Source organism: Ixodes scapularis, unplaced genomic scaffold (assembly GCF_016920785.2).
Source record: "Ixodes scapularis isolate PalLabHiFi unplaced genomic scaffold, ASM1692078v2 PGA_scaffold4__175_contigs__length_147842914, whole genome shotgun sequence".
Taxonomy (NCBI): Eukaryota; Metazoa; Arthropoda; class Arachnida; order Ixodida; family Ixodidae; genus Ixodes; species Ixodes scapularis.
Window position 1 is genome coordinate 134,124,763 of NW_024609879.1, and position 17,755 is coordinate 134,142,517.

Consider the following 17,755-nt stretch of genomic DNA (forward strand, 5'->3'; position numbering starts at 1 on the left):
TAAGCATATTAAAAAGTGTGCTTATTCTCTGCTAAACATAACAAACTTTATCAGTTGATCGCAGCATGCTGAATAAATTCTTCGACACGTTGCAAAAAGTAGAAATGACATAGACACGTGCGCAATGAACATGTTTGCCAACAATTTACGCTTGGGAGAGCAAACACTGGCGCTCGTACCTGGATATCACAATTATGCTAAACTATAACTCCGGCAGCTGTTAGTGCCTGTTCCTGACGAAATTCGGCGGTGTTCGTACGTGGCGGCGCGCGCCGTCGCAGTTTGCGCGCAGCCGCAAAGCCGCAATGCAATCACTCTCTCCCAATCAACGTCGGCCCTTGCACAACCAGATCATATATCGCAAGACGGGCTGTCGCTCCCTCTCTTTCTTAACCCGTCCCGTCACCATCGCAGCCAGCACAGCGGCAGCTTAGTTAGCATGAACATTGAAAACTATTAGTCTATAATTCTACACCAATCTAATTTCTCCCACTATATTTAAACAGGAAGCGCATCCCCATCACTTCTAGCTGATTGTGATCACGTGACGTCATCAGCATGACGCTGCATTCCTGACACCAAAGAAGTGAGATGTGACTCACGCCATGACTTGACAATGTAGCGTAACGTGACCAGGTGACCCGTGGTGGTCCCAACCACGTGACCATCGTAACCGTTGTGCAGTGCACGCCAAATTTATCCGGAAGACGCAAGCGGCGTTTCATATCATTGGAACGCTATCCTGGTTACTGTCGAAGAATTGCTCCTTGACGTAGCGCTTAATAGTACAGTCAGAGCAGTGGAGGTCGTTTGCCCAAGGCCGAAATCGCTGCTGAACCGGGGACGACTAAGCAATTTTATTAGCCCGCCAGGAGATCTTCGTGTTTTGCCTCGCTATGATGAAACATCAAATGCTTACTGAATAACTCATTTAATCACCGACTGTTTTCAATGACGTATGCATTGTCGAGAGAAAAGGTGGCGATAAGTAAATATATTTGGGCTGCCAGCAAAATTGCTGCGATGTCCATGGTCCAGGGAGCGGCCTCCTCTGCTTGGGTTGTTTCATTAAGAGCTGCGTCATGAATCAGTTCTCCGGCTGCCGCCAGGATAAAATTATACGAAACACGCCAGAGGTGTCGCATACCCCCCGAGATGCGACACTATTGGCGTGTTTCGGATTAATTTGGTGAACACTTGTGTAGGACGTTCACAACACGTGCGACGCTCGTTGCACATGTTTATGACCGCATAGAAAGTCACAAATAAGCAACACGCCAAACTCTAAACGCCCTTCACCGTTCTGTGCGTCCCAACTAAATCACGACGATTAAGATGTACTAATAGTTTCTAAGTTTAGGCCGAATCATGTATTACTTGAAAGTAGGCTACATTCATGTTCTCAAAAGACGACGTCTCGAAGGTACATACTTTGTTTGGGTCGGTTTCATCACAGGACATGCCGTCGGGCGCGTTAATGATTAGATAGGCCGGCCGAGTGCCCTGTGTTGTTTTGCAGATAACGTGGCATGTGGCCATACCAAGAGCTGGCGTTGCTCCAGGAAGTTTCTGGCAAGATGAACGGAAACAGCGAATTGAGAACTCACGAAACTGAGTTTTATGGTGTAATAAATAATCGGAATACACCTTCACCTCGACATGACCTAATATTGAACGGTCCGGATATTGCAATTTACAAAATTCCACGGGTGAAACGAGTGTTTTATTCCATCTCTGTAGCGAGACTCGTTCGGAATGCCTGCTCGGACTATTTCTAAGGCAGTCCCGCCTTGGATCTCTGCAAGTAAGAACAAGTTTCGGACTTTAGACAAAAATATTGATGCGAACTCGTCAAGCGTAAAGTGCCTCGTTGAGTAAGTTTGTTCATTACGTTACTTACGTGGCCAGCTTGAACAAATCGTCGAATACACTTACAAGGAACCCTACAGTGAAGTTCGATGGGTTAGGATTTTAGCGCTGGAGCTGATCTCGTTAAACCTAACAAGTTCGAGGAAACGGTTTCTTTTGAAAACATTTTATTAGGAGGCTGATTAAAATTACAAAAGCTACCCCAAATTGTGCTATCTGTGACTCAATTCGTAGGTCAACGGTGGCAGAGCAAAGCGTCTGGCCAAGCGACCGCGGGTTGGGTCAATATACCACCTACAAGGCAAGTCCCGCCGTTCGCGTTTCGTCATCGCTAGTGGTATCCCGACCCTCTCCAAGCGTCAAATCCGTCTTGGTATGGTCGCCATCATGCTCGTTGTGAGACTTGATGCTGACGATGATGCTGATGCAAGACGATGAGACGATGATGCTGACGCAAGCTAGGAGACGATGATGCTGACGCAAGCTAGGAGGCACTACGTGGAATGTCTTTCTCTACCGATGACGTTGAGACGGGGGTAGGGGGGGGGAAGAAAGGAGAGGGAGAGAAGAGGGGTAAAGGCGCAGGCGTTGTCTTTTAGGAGGTATTAATAAGATTCATGGCCGCCTCTTTCCCATCTTCGGCTGGTTTCTAAGCCTGCCTGCTTCAGACCTCCTCCGTGGTTACCCACCGGAGTTTTAGCTCCGATTTTTCGTGAGGGGTTTCGAGAATTGGCGTCGTCGTTGTATTTGAAGATAAGCGTCGTCGTCGTCGTATTTGAACGCGTGATCCTATGCGAGGATCAGCAGAAAGAAAACTGCTTCCATCCTCGACCCCTCTTCGTGGTTCACGGTTTTCCATTTGATGAAAAGACAGTAAGCGTGCAGGCGAGCTGGCGAAATGATAATCTGTGTAACGCCCACGATTGTGGCGAGGAAAAGGCAAAGAAGCTTTCAAGGTCGAGATATGAAGCCCGCAGACGAGGCGTCTCCAACTCGGCTGACTGATTTTTTTTTCTCTCGCTTCTTGTATATACCTCATTTTCGTGACGGCCGCCATGTTGAATACTGACGTAGCTGAGCTGGGGCAGAATAGCAAATCACTTTATTTGCGGACTGGGAGGCGCTAGAAGTGAAGAGGTTCGTGCCATCAGCTCTAATTTTTTCTTGACTATACTTCTTGATTGTAGTCACGCTTCAATATTTACTTCGTATTTTGTCGCCCAACCCAGCTACGTCATATTTTAACATGGCGACCGTAGCACGAAAACGGTCTACGCAGCGTTCCCACCCCCCCCTCCAAAAAAAAAAAAAATAAAAGTTTACTGTGTTTGTTTTACCGCAAAAATCAAATACACGTCGCCCAACGCTTATTTTCCGCCCACACGAAGTACCAGCGGTACGAACCAGGCGCCAACGTTTCAGCTCTAACCGCTACCTTATTTAAAAGTTATAAGCGCTTTTCAGAAAGTTTGAACCGGACAATGGCGGCCATAAATAACGGTTAGTGCTGAAACTTTGGCATCAGGTCGAGATCGTTAGCTCTACATTTTGGTGGAAAATAAGGGTTCGGCGTTGCATTGCTTATTTTTGCGGTGATGAAATTCCTGTGTATTATTGAGGGGGGACCAGGTGTGCTTACGAAGCTTTCCCTTTTTTTCGCGGACACACTCTCTGTTACAACAACAAAAAAAAAAATGTACAACTTGTCCTCCCCCCCCCCCCCCCCGCTCCAAGGAAAAAAAAAGAAGTTTTTTGTTATGTTTCTTTTTGCAAAAATAGGCTATGCATTGCCGAACGCTCATTTACCACCTAAGTAGCACTAAAGGTCCAAAGCCGATACCAAAATTGCACAGCAAGCTGGTTTCTCAGTCAGAAGCTACGTGTTTTTTAGGAAATTTCAATAGAAAAATGGGGCGGGGCCCATTTTCTCCCGATATCTCTAACTTGCGTCATTAGGCTCCATATATTGGAGAGGTCCGTTGGCCGCCATTTTCCGATTAAAGACTTCAGAGAACTGTCAATAACTTTTGAATAAGACGATGTTTAGCTCTGAAACTTTGAATCTGGTTCAGACATCTAGGACTACATTTAGGTGGAAAATGGGCATTCAGCGATGCGTTAGTTTATCTTTGAGATAAAAAACGAAACAAAAAGGCTATGTACTTGAGCTATACACTATGCCGCAAAGGCTATGCACTTGAGCAACATCTCCTTGGTAAGGAAGCCTAAGACTAAGTAGGTGCCGAATTCTCCTGCGTCACTAGAAGAGGCGACCGCAGAGCATGGATTGGGCACGACTGAGGCTTCATCGTTCGGCTGGGACTCGGGTTCTCACTGATTGGACACGAGTTCCGGACGAACGCTGACGTCAGCACTCGGGCCCAATTTATTTTGTAATTATTTGAAATACTGTGGACCTGTCGGTCCACACAGGAGGGGAAAAAAACAACACACAGAAAATAAGTAACTCAATCATGCACTCATCATGTGAAGCGAGCGCAGGTAGGTTGCAGCTACCCACGCATGCTCAAGATATACATTTTCACATGCAAAACGTAACCAAACAAATCATTCAGCTGTGCTTCAAATAATTCAGGACTACAACAATTGACAACTTGCTCTGGCAGGGTGTTCCACTCAATAATAGTCCGAGAAAAGAAAGAGTATTTAAAGACATCATATCTGTACTGGTATAGTGCAATTGCTTTAGTATTGCTCGTTCTTTTGGAGTGTGATGTTGAAGGTAAAATGTACACTCCAGGATTAATATTTGTCAAGCCATTAGCCACCGCGTATAATTCCTTTAACCTACACACTTTCCTTTTTTTCTCGAAACAATCAACCGCACTTCATTTCTCATTGCCGTAGCTGACTCGGTACGCCTATACTCAGAAAAAACAAACCGAAGCCCCAGATTCTGTATCCGTTCAATTTGCGCACCTGCTGCTTCCTGTATGGGTCCCATACGGACCTCGCGTATTCCCAAAATTGGACGTACATAACATTTATACGCAGCTAATCCAACATCTTTATTTGCATGTCTAAATGCCTTCTAAGAAAGCCTAACTTCTGATAAGCCTTGGCGCATATGTAATCCACGTGACTATTCCAGCGCAGGGTATTAGCTAAAATAACTCCTAAATACCTAAATTCTTCTACTTTATTAAGTTCAATGCCGCCTATAGAATAGCGGAAGTCTAAGACCTTTCTTTATTGTAATACAGCAAGAGACAGTTTTATCAAAATTAATTACCATACCCCATTTCTTACTCCACGAGAAGATTTCTTCCATGGACTGGTTGAGAATTTCCTAATCCTCAAATCTAGCCTCTTTTGAAACCACCATACAGTCGTCTGCAAACAGTTTAACTTGAACCGAGGGAGGGAAATTTGTTGCTATATCATTTATATAAATTAAGAATAAAAGGGGCCCTAACGCTGATCCTTGGGGTATTCCTGAGTAAACTGCTAACGGAGGAGAGCAAACTTTATTACAGCTAACATATTACATTCTTCCTCATTAATAAGAACGTGTCCAAGATATCAAAACCTGATTTAATCCTAATCACCCGTATTCACCAGGCGGGAGTAGCGCCTGTTTAACCACTGACTAGCGACGTCATCGACTAAAATGATCACGTGGCAAGCGATAGTCGCCGCCAAGTGAGCGCTTGGTATTCCCCGGTCGTGTTTAAGGCCTAGTCGCCCCGTGCGACTAAGAAGTCGACTAACAAACCTTAGGCATGGGGTAGGGCTAGTTTAGCCGGTGTTTAGCGGGTGACTAGCGGCTCAGCGCCACGGCCGACTCGTATCACCGCTGACCGGCGGCGCTGCAACGAAGCACTTACTGTCTCGGAACGCTGGGGGACATCTAGAATGAATCGGAGGAGCAAATATTGTGTAAATAGCCATGTTCAACGGCCAGAGATATTGCTAAAGCGATGTCAGCAGGACGGTGGACGGCGCGAAAAAACGCATTTACGGGCGCTTCGATATTCGTTTATGTCGCTGTCAATGCGGCTTCCGTGTTTCTCTCTACCATTTCTTTTAAATTTCTCTTAGTAAAACTCTGTCTCGGACAATACGTCTCTCATTGTAACTTTTTTTTCCTGATGAACTTTTAATGTTCAGTTTTTATACGAAAAAACCCATTTACACAGTGGCGTTTAAGTATGCGTATGCGTGACCTATCTTTTTACGTCACTTCCGCTTGTTAGTTCTGACTAGATAGTTACCCGATCGCTTCGCGCTTGTGGATACTGCAGAACATAACCGGTCGTTAGTCGCGCATTTCTCGTTTAGCTCGCGACTACTAAGTCGTGCTACTAACCTTAAAATGGCGCTAGTTAGTCGCGCCTAGTGAATACGGGTGAATAAGTTTAATTTTTGTACTAATTTGTCATGGGGTACTCGGTCAAATGCTTTAGAGTAATCCATAAATATTACGTCAACCTGACTTCGTTCGTTCATTGCTGATGCAAACTCATGCAAACGCCTCTTTGAGTGACGCGGGCAAGTTGAGCACTTAGGCTTCTTTTATCTAGGAAATGTTGCCTTGAGAGAGGTAGGATGTCTTTTACAGATTAATCCACCATGAGGTGCATGTTGTTTACTGGGCTGCGAACAAACTATCGGGGCTATACTAAAAGATTAACAACAAGAAAGAAGTTAAGGCGCCATGGTAAGAAGAAACACGATACAAAGTTTGTTTACTGTGCCACGTCAGTGGTCTCCGAGATACCAACGGTATGCGGGAAGCTGCAGGTGTGGGCCTGACGGGGCTCTACATGAACGACATGGCTCACGAACACGGGTTATCGATCAAAAATGAAAGACGTTTACATTTCCTTCTAACGCCGAATTAGAGCGCAGCTCTTGAGGAGGAGGAGAGGAAGGTACTGGGAGGAGGGTTGCCCCTCCTCCTCGTCCGTACTCTCCCCTCCTCTTCTCCTGCTCGCCTCCCATTTAGTGGAAAATTTCCCGCTAAATTTAGCGGGGAAGATTTCTCGTTAATCTTAGCGGGGAATTTCTTCCGCAAAACTTTCCGGGGAATTTTTTCCACTAAATTTGGCGGGGAATTTTTTCCGCTAAATAAAACGGGGAAGTTTGTTCGCTAAATTTAGCGGGGAAGTTTTTTTAGCTAAATTTAGCGGGGATTTTGTTACGCTTAATTTGGCCGGCAATTGTTTCCGCTAATTTTAGCGGGAACTTATTACGCTAAATTTAGCGGGAAAGGTTTTCCGCAAAATTTAGCTGGGAAAATTTTCCGCTAATTGTAGCGGGGAAAGTTTTCCGCTAAATTTAGTGGGGAAATTTACCCATAATGCAATGCGCGGTGACTTTACGTGCGACGTCACTGGTTATCCTCGTGACGTCACACGTGAATGCACCGCGCGGTTACCCCGACGCAAACGGCGACGCCGCTCAAGCCGAAAACGGGCGCCTAAGAGCTGAGCTCTAAAATTCTCCCTCGGGCAATCTTACTGTTCACTGCAACAAGTGCCCGTGTGCACCGAAAATGCAAAGAATCACAAGTCTTGGGAAACTTAAAAAACCAAAACGGCAGAGAAAGATATTTTGAGCGTACGATAAAAGTCTGGCATGAGAGGAAAGCTGCGTAAGTGTACCGTCGGTGCACCACACCTGTAAGGAATTCGGCTTCTTATGCGGGTAGCGCGATTCTGTCTATAAATATAATTGTGTGCTTCCAACCAAACTTTCAGTTGTAAGTAGCACACTGTGCTGTCTTGACTTCCTTCTCCCCGTTTTTCAGAGGTGATTTCATCTAAAGGAGCCGGTGCGTTCTCTCATTGCAAGCAGTGTAAAAAGGCTACAACTCAGTTTGTTACCCTCAGAGGCAAATCACCCAACCAAAATGAATAGTTAGAGAAACATTCTTACCCAACAAACGTGTAAAGCTGTTGGGCGCTGCAGTATGAAAATTTGTAGCTACTTGCGATGTCACTCAAGGGGCTCATTATATATCTTTCGCTGGCAGGGCATCCCTCGGCTCCAACGTTGTTTTCCACGTAGGTCAGTGGTGGCGACCCGTCATGAGCTATACCCAGTCTGGAGATGTGCGGTGCGTAGTTGAACGAGAAAGTGGGAAATTGTGGATATAGTTTTAGTGAAATTATTTTCGAGGTAGGCTCTGAAGATACGTCGGCATACAATTAAAAAAAGTAATTTCTTTTAGTTTTTGATAACTTTTAGAATCTAGCACTTCTAAAAATTTTAACCCGTCCAAATAAATAAAGTGTAGTAAAAGGGTTTGTATATTTGTAATATTCTTGTCTTACGTGAGGTTTACGAATGTAACTTTAAATGTGCAATTAAGTCGATGACTAAGACCGGTACTATAGGACTGTAACGTTTGTTGGGCAAGTCCAATGGTATACGCGGCGAGAAAAACAATTGAAAGATGTTTACAACTCGCCGTACTGCCGAATTAGAGCGCAGCTCTTGAGGAGGAGGAGGGGAGGTTACGTAGGGTAAGGTATGTCCTCCTCCCCCACTCCCTCTCGTTCTGCCCTCCAGTTTAACGGGCGATTTCCGCTACATTTAACTCTAAATTCAGAATGAAAAATTCCCCGCTAAATTTAACAGGGAAAGTTTTCCACTAAATTTAGCAAGGAAGTTTTTTCCGCTGAATAGAGCAATAACATTTCGCTGCTAAATTTAGCGGGGAAATTTTTTCCACTGGGTTAGCGGGGAAATGTTTCCGCTATATTCTGCGGAGAATTTCCATACTATATTTAGGGAGATTTTCCCGCTAAATCTATCGGGGAATTTTCCTTCTCAATTCAGCGGTAATGTTTACCGCTGGGTGGTTTCATTTGGATTCAGGCAAAGAGGTGCAGTCGGATTTTTTATTTTGCCTCAAAGTTTTATATTCCATAGCGTATGTTTCAAGAAGAACAATACTTTTTTATTTTATATGTCCTGACAAGTTTAGTTTCTGAAAAAGCAAAAAATCTCAAAGAAGCGGGAAAGAACGACGGGGTTTTGACGGTTGGCCCCGTGTGTGGCGTTTTTTAATCACTCTCAATCTCAAAGTATTCTAAAGAGAACGTCAATACTTTTAATGTGATATATATGTAAGTAGGTAAAACCACATTATAAATACTATTTATTATTCGTCGCTTCAATCTTTGTAAAAATCCCCAAACATGCCTCCGCGAACAACTGTGACCTAAATTGCGGATTTTGTTTTTGTCGACTGTGTTTAGTATTGCTATTAAAATAATACCACGTGTAGAACCTTTCATTGCTTTTCAATTTTAGCAAAGTTTGTGCCTTTATCATGTACGAGTACTTAGAAATAAATTATGAAACAGAGAAGGTCTTCAGTTTTCGTTCAATTTCAGCACGCTGTATATATAAAAAAAAACAGTTTTCATTAGTTTTTTTTTTTTGCGTTTTTACATTTTTCTTTTACCCAGAATACATTCCGTAAGAGGTATATGCACTGGTTTTGAGTTTTAAGCCTCTAAATATGCTAAAACATGATTCTGTTTTGTTATCAACATGAATATCGAATTAAAAATATATAATTTCGCATTTAAAAATCTAGGTTTCCAATAGAAAGTGCATTACACTTTAATGTTTTATGATATTATAATTTGATATTTCTAACGTAGTATACTTTAGGGTTTAGGCTTGAGGCCTCTCTAATCATGGCACCGGCGAAAATTGTCTGAAAACCCGCTTTCGGCAGTTGCGATTAGACGTTTGGAATTGCAAACTTGATATTATGAGCCTAACAACATCAACATCTTTTATATGATTATCTATTAAACGTGCCTTAGATTATTATAATAAAGAATAAAATCTAGGGCTATAACCCATAATCCCACCATCAGCATTTTTTTAGCATATTTAGAGCCATATACCTCTAACGGAATGTATTCTGGGTAAAAAAAAAATGTAAAAAAAAAAAAACGCGAAATTTTTTTTATTGTTATTTTTTATTTTATTTAGTGTGCTGAAATTGAACGAAAAGTGAAAACCTTCTCTGTTTCATAATTTATTTATCTCTACTCGTACATGATAAAGGCATATCCTTTGCTTAATTTGGAAGGCAATGAAATGTTCTACACGTGGTAATATTTTAAAAGCAATACTAAACGTAGTCGACTCAAACAAAAAACCAAAAACAGCAGTTTAGGTCACAGTTTTTCGCGAAGGCATGTTTGGGGATTTTTCGACAAAGATTGAATTGGCGAATAATAAATACTGGTTGGAATGTCGTTTTATCGACTTGCATATATATAGCAGTAAAAAATATAGAAGCTCTTTCTTGAGTAATTTGAGATTGAGAGTTTCGACAATTGTCGAAACCCACCATCGGCACTGGCTCCTTTTTAGCATATTTAGAAGCTTAAAACTCCAAGCCAGTGCATATACTTCTAACGGAATGTATTCTGCGTAAAAGGAAAAAAATGTAAAAAAAACGCGTCGCAAAAAAAAACTTAATTTTTGTTTTTTTATACAGCATGCTGAAATTGAATGAAAAGTGAAAAGCTTCTCTGTTTCATAATTTATTTCTGAATACTCGTACATGATAAAGGCACAATCTTTTTTTTTAACTTGGAAGGCAATGAAAGTTTCTAGACATTTTTTTTATTTTAAAAGTAATAAGAAACATAGTCGACTAAAAAAAAAATAAAAAAATCCGCAATTTAGGCCACAGTGGTTCGCGGAGGCATGTTTGGGAATTTTTACAAAGATTGGAGCGGCGAATAATAAATAATAACTGCAATGTCGTTTTACCTAGCTGCATATATATCACACTAAAAAACTATAGACGCTCTCTTTTGAAAACTTTGAGATTGAGAGTGATTAAAAAACGCCACACACGACACTCGTCAAAACTTCGTTTTTCTTTCCCGCTTCTTTCAGATTTTTTTTGCTCAGAAACTAAACACGTCAGGACATTAAAATAAAAAGGACTGTTCTTCTTGGAACATGCGCCACGACATATAAAAATTCGAAGCAAAATAAAAGAAATCACTGCACCTCGTTACCTGAATCCAAATGAAACCGCCCCGCTGCATTTAGCGAGGAATTTTTTTCCGTGGAGAAATGTTTTCACTAACGGGGAATTTTTTTGCTAAAGTTACCGAAGAATTTCTTTTTGCTAAATCGAGCAGGAAATTTTTTTCGCTAAATTTAGCGGGAAAATGTTTCTGCTAATTTTAGCAGGGAATTTTTCCCGCTAAATCTAGCGGGAACATTTTTCTGCAAGATTGAGGGGATAAAATTCCCTCCTCCCCTCCTGCTCCCTCGTGACCTCGTGACGTCACAAGTAACGTCACATGTGACGTCATTATGGGAAACGTCCCATAATCCAACGTGCGGTTACGCCGACGCCGCTGAAGCCTTGAGCGTTAGCCTAATAGCTGCGCTCAGAAACATTTTATTTTACAAATAAAGCTCCCTTGAAACTTACATTAATTACATTAGTTAGAAAGTACTTGAGAGATTGTGTCTAATAATGTCTCGGCTAAATGCCTGGTGCCGCAGTGTTGCGCAAGTCAACTTCATCTTCGTTAAAAGAGGCAGTCCCAAGTTTTGCAGAGATATAGTTGTCCCTGGACTGCAGAAACATTTCTAATCCTTGCAAAAGACCGCCAGCTTTCCTGCAGTTCAATCACTATGAAGTATAACTCACAGGTACCCGCATTCGTGGGCAAAGGTGACGACTCCGCTGAACGTCTTTGGCACGTCTTCTACAAGAGCTCCTCTTGTCCACAAACCACACGCACCTCCGAGATTCGCCAGCCCTGAGGGAAATTCAAAGAGAGCCACTTCAGCAATGCGGAACATGAAGCGCGAACACACCTCCGCTTCCTTTCTTGTGGTTAACTTCTGTATGCACAGTATGGCCCATGTACACTTTAAAAAGAAGCGCTACTGATCATGGGCACAGCCTATCCTGGCAAATTGTAGAAGGATTCCAGCGAAAGAAGAGGGCCAGATTACAATTAGATCGTAAAACGCGATTTTCGCAGTGACAATGGGTAAGTGCAACGCCAGGCTCATTGTGAGTGCGCACATTGCATTTGATTGGTCTAATCATTTTATGAGCTGCACCATTCGCTAAATCGTTTTGTTCTGTGGCGCGATTTGCTGTCTCCTTCCTCTGCAGGCACGTCAACTCTCAAATTTGTTTTAGAGTGGATAATGCTGTTCTGTCACAAAAGCTGTAGTTAGTACCTCCACCAGCCCACCCCTCCATAAGTCGACCTGTCTGGATCCCAGTCACTCAATATCATAGCACGTTCACAATGCTTTTACATAATTTATTCACACTGGTAGGTCGAATTTTTCAGAGGTCCAAAGGCTACCGTATCACGAAGTCTGTCAAAATTTAAAAGGCCACCGATATTACATGGTTTAAGAAAAAAAAAAAAAAAACTCGAGACTCCTTACATTACCTCCGACTTTCATTATGAACAACATCATTGATATCATCCAAGTCAAACTCACACACATCATGGACTCACACATGTCACGAAATATCACCATTATCACCGACTCACATATATCGCGAAATATCTCCGATATCACTGATTCACAATATAACAAAATATCACCGATATCGGTTAGGCAGTGACGAACTTCGCACAGTAAAATAAAAGCCACAAATTTTGGTATAACGCTAAAAAAAATATGCTGACATCTTTGAGCGAGCTATCGCTGAGTTTACACGCGTTGATACAAACGTTCACACAACGGTCGCTTTTTGGCTCTCAGTAGGTACACTATATATCCGAAGCAACTGTTATTGACTTTATACCTGGTACAAGTTCAAATACTTCCCAGAATTAAAAAATAAAGCAAGCAAGATCAGCGGCTACAAGAAAAGTACAGTGTGCAGATGTGAAATCTTTTAGCGCCTACTTATGTAATACCCAATAAGACTGCATAACGATGAGAACCTGAAGAAGGCGCCAGTGGATGCTGGAGTAGAGCACTGCACAGGCTCACTTTTTGAGCCTATGCTCAAAAAGACTCTCAGTCTTACCCCACCCGGACCCCGCCCGATGGGATGCCTGCCTGATCAGGCCCGGCCCTGACCCTGCCCGATATAAGGTGCCTCAGCGCGGAAGGTTTTGTGGTCTATTTTTTCTCGTTGTGTTTCTATTTGGTTTATTCATATTAAATCCAAGTCATATTCTGTTCGGTTTAACTGTGAGTCAGTAAATACTAGCATTTCGCCTTCCCTGAAAATAAAAATAATAAAAAAGAGGGGGGGGGGGGTGCGCAGGTGTTCATATCTGCAAATGGAAATAAACTGTGACTTCGATTGCCGGGAGTTTCTTTAAAACTTTACAGGTTTGTTTAAATAAAAATAAAAACAAAAGCTGTGAAAGATACTGCTGCGGTCTGCCCAGTAGAGTTACAAGGTCAAGGGTACAATAGATAGGGAGATAATAGTCACGATGAAATGGATAGTTAGCTAAACCTTGTTAATTAAGGTTTTATTTATGGAAGATTAAGAAATATTTCAATAAAAATCTTGCCGTGCGTCATCGAAAGCCACTAAATAATAGGGCTCGGCAATTGATCTATTAATGTACCGATTAAGCGTTTAAGTTAATCGCGACTAAATTCTTAATTTCTCAATCGGAAACATTTTGACGTACCAAAATAAAGTAAAACTTAAACGCTTTCACCACGCAGTCATGGACAGTACTCATGTATGAAGGGAAAACTTTATGATCAATGCTTTGTGATCGCCTTGTTCTAAGCAGCGTTCACAATGGTTCGACACAAGTCGACTCCTAAGAATTATGCACCTATACCTTTCGTCCATTTACCTCAGTTTCCATTACAATCTTCCGAGTGCAAGCAAATTAATATATTCATGTGAGTTTGTGCAATACACATATAGGACATGTCAGATAACAAAATTTTTATCAGTTTTGTTATGTTTATTAGTTAAATCATAATTTTTTTTTCAATGTGAATTGAGTTGCTTTGGTTAGGGATCGAATTATTAGACAGGACGATTGAGTTTCCGAAATTTTCCGCCAAAACGAAGAAAAAAAAACGTCTCACCAGAAGTGCCCAGGCCATAAGACTCGTTAGTTGTCGCATTCACTTTGCCTATGTCCATCCTATCGAATGAAAAGAAAAACAAAACAAAACATAAACGCATTTTTACGAGCTACGACGGAAAAAAATGTCCGAACGTCGTTTTCTGTCTTTATATTGATATACTGTAAAAATTTGAAAGAAATCAATCTATGGAGATCCGAACATTTCCCCCGAGGACCTTCAGAAACGGTAACCTACGGTATCATAGCTTCCAGTTTAAAAAAGCGCAAGGCGTGGGGCTCCATCATGCTCACTCTACTTTCTTTAAACTGGTTCGTTCTTTGGCTTTCTTATTGGCTAATGCTGTAATCTCATTGGCTGAGAAGGAATAAAAAGAGGGTTGGGGACGCGCCACGCACGGCGCTTCTTTCGCTGCCAGTAACTACGCTCGGTGTCACATCAGAGAAAAAGAGAGGACGTTTTGCGCATTATTCATGCGCTGCGTGAAGTAGTTCTTACAAAATTTGGTTGTTGAAGGGAGAAAGGAAGCCTTTACCGTTTAAAACGTGTGCGTCTTGATAAGATGACATAAATATGATTTAAGGATCGCTCACAAATATCATAATTCAGCGCATCAATGGGCAAATTAGTAACTATCCGCGAAAGGCCGGGACTCTTTTTTCTTTTTTTAGCTGCTGTTCTTGAGGTGAATACGAGTATATATATTGCCGCGCGCGCAGCTGGCTTGTAGGCAGCGCGCGCGTGGCCTAACGGTTATCGCGTTTGCCTTCGACGCTAAAGGCCACGGTTCGATTCCTGGCCGCGGCTACACATCTTTGTTGACACTGTAATGTGATGTTCTGCTGAATTCGAGAACCGTCTTGCTGATTCGAGGTTAGAATGTTCCACGCGCCGAACCTTCTACGCCGAACGATCCAGAAACCCACGAGGGTACATAAGCGATTCCGCCAGGCGAGCGGAGTCAGTTTTCGCCCCAGTGTTCGACTCTGCTGCTACGCCGACTTCGACGCCCGCGACGCCCTGTTATTATCTTTGGTACCCTTTTATTTTTGGCAGAAGTTCGCCACATTAAACGTTTATTTCTTCCTGTTTATTTATTGATTTTTTGGTCACCACCCATGACAATATTTTTGGAAGACCTCGAGAAAGGGTTAACCGCTAGTCGCTTACTTCTTTTGTTAGAAAAATCTTTGGTTATAAAAAAAGTTATATTTTTTTATTATTTTTTTTATTCATTTATTTACACTGTCGACCCGTTAGAGGTATTGCAGTGGCGTAAATAAGAAAATAAAAGAAGAAAAAAGAAAACATGCGCGTTAACAGAAATAATATAGGAACGAAACAATCACCCAACAACAAACACCAACATTATGCCACGAATGACCAAAGCAAGGGTCAAAAGGTAGAAAATTATCGGAGAGTAAAAAAGTAGGACATATTCGCCTTCATGTACACTTTAAGATCTCACTCGAATCGCTGGATGCAGTAGTCATCTCAAAACAATATTTTCAATGCCTTTGAAAAATTCACAAATAGAACTACTGTACACGACAGGGATTTATGGGGCAAAGCATTCCACTCTTTATTTGCTCCAGCGAAGAAATTTAATTTTCATAAGTCCTTAAGAACATTTAGGCTTGAAAGAAACATGATATGGCGATGCCTTGAGGATGCGCATGTGCGAAATTCAAAATAGTCGGACTTATTATATTTAATGTGATTATCAATAGTTAAAAAAATTTCCCCCAAGAAGCTTAGCTCTACATGTGGGTGATTAAAGGTTGACGAGTTCACACAGTTTCGCGTGAGAGTGAATGCAGCAATATTCATTAAAGATTAAACGGCAGTCTTGATCGTTGCTGGAGTTTCCCAAGTTTAGCACAATTTGTTATGGTATGAGGGTCCCATACAATTTTGGCACAATAAGTAAAAGCAGAGATTTGGAAGCAAGTAGTTTTACACTGGGATATGCGCTATCTAAGTTTCGTCTCAGCCAACATAATGTTTGCCTAGCCTTAATGAAAACAATATCAGTATCGGCATTCCATCGTAAACTTGCAGTAAATGTTAAAACTAAGTGATAATGTTTTTTGTCCTTGGTGCTCTCGCTGCCGCCTAAGCTATAATCACAAAAAAAGTTTAGTTATTGATATAGAGACACATTATCAGGGGGGGATTGAGCAGTATTTGGTATTGGTCACACTAGTTCTGAATTTTCTGATTCTAATTTCGCTCAACTGATAATTCGGCGTTCTTACTCTAATACAAATAACACAATAGTCAGCAATATATAGCTTGATTTGTAGTGAGTGATGTTGGCGAAATCGCCTATAAAAATAAATGTAAAATATGGTTCAATACCCTCCCCTGCGTACACCTGAAGCGACTTAAGAATATCTTGATTCACGCCATCAAACTTTCACATTCTGTTCGTGAAAAAAAGTTTAGACGAAGGCTCTTCCGTGAACATTTGACTTTAAAAAGTGGAGTTGATTTTAGTAACAGTTTTGACTGCGACGCTCAGGCAAACATTTTTCGAGGTCCAAAAAACGCTATATCAGCTAGGCCACGGCAATTTGTTGTCTGTCAGAGATCACAAACAGTTTCTTTTAGCTGGGTTGTTAAAAGCCGTATGCTGAAGCCATGCTGAGATCGGAACAGCAGCTAAACAATTTGAATATAGTTAATTAGGTGTTTAGATATTACATGTTCAAGTAATTTAGAGTACGTGCTAGTGAGTGAAATGGTACGATAACTAGTGATATCAGAAGCACCGCCACTTTTGTGAACCGGTATGGTTCACAAAAGTGGCCCTTTACAATGAGGTTATTCCGCCTGGAACAATTTTCTAGTCCATCGACTTGTCCAACAAGGGTGCCTACTTCAGTTTCGCAGCCACTCGCAAAAATTTGAGCTTAGCAATTAGCCTGTTCTTTTTTCAATCGAAACTTTGTAACTTTGTTTCTTTAGCCTGAAGTCTGTTTTGTATTTTAACCGTACATGTCTCCAATCTTTATGCCTTTTATACCATGAAAGTGCATTATTTCGGTAATAAATAGTATTGATGAGATTTTGAAGTCTGTAAACGCCTCCTGGAGGCGATACCTTTCTTGTGGCGAATTAAAAAAAAAACTTAAAAAAAAAAACACTGCCGACGTTTGTGAACAAAATTATCTGGTCTAATTTTGATATAGAATCCTGTAGCATGTGTGATACTAGGAGATATTTTCAAAGTAATTATGTGATTACACTGATTCCCTAGTAGGTTCTTTTTTTGTTTGCTCTTTGCTTTTTTGTTTTTTGCTCTATATAATTTTTTTTTGTGTATGCTTTTCCAATCGCTGTGTACCTGCGAAGTTGCTGAGGACCAGTCAAGCTGCTTGGACAGCTTTTTTCTTCAGCTTCCGCCATATTTATATTGTAAAGAAAGCTACTATCATTACCAATTGCACTTCTCTTTTTAGAGCGCGCCGGGATCTATCTTTCTGGAGCGCGTCTATTTTATTGGGCGATCGGGACCGATTCGGATGTATTCCACTCGTCAAATGGAATCAGCTGCCCACTCCAGATGTCGATCTGCATCCAAGGAAAGTCGCTCCGCCGATTTCGACGGATTCAACCGGAAGCCAGCCTAGTCAGCCCTCGGCGCGCACAAGTGACTTCCTTTCTTGTTGGGCGGGAAAGGAAGTCACGAACGAACTTACAAACTCTTCCGAGGGGAGGTGTCTCGGAAGAATTCGTAACGGCCGCTCCCGAAGTGCCGCCCGCTTTACCGCTGGTGCTGCTTGATGACAGTTCGTCGTCAAATTGCTCGCACAGC

At 41.8% G+C, this 17,755-nt stretch overlaps 1 pseudogene; it reads right to left on the reverse strand.

Moving 5' to 3' along the window:
- Positions 1-1,664: 1,664 nt before the first annotated feature.
- The window catches only part of LOC8040690, a 49,782-nt pseudogene continuing 33,691 nt past the window's right edge, over positions 1,665-17,755 (reverse strand).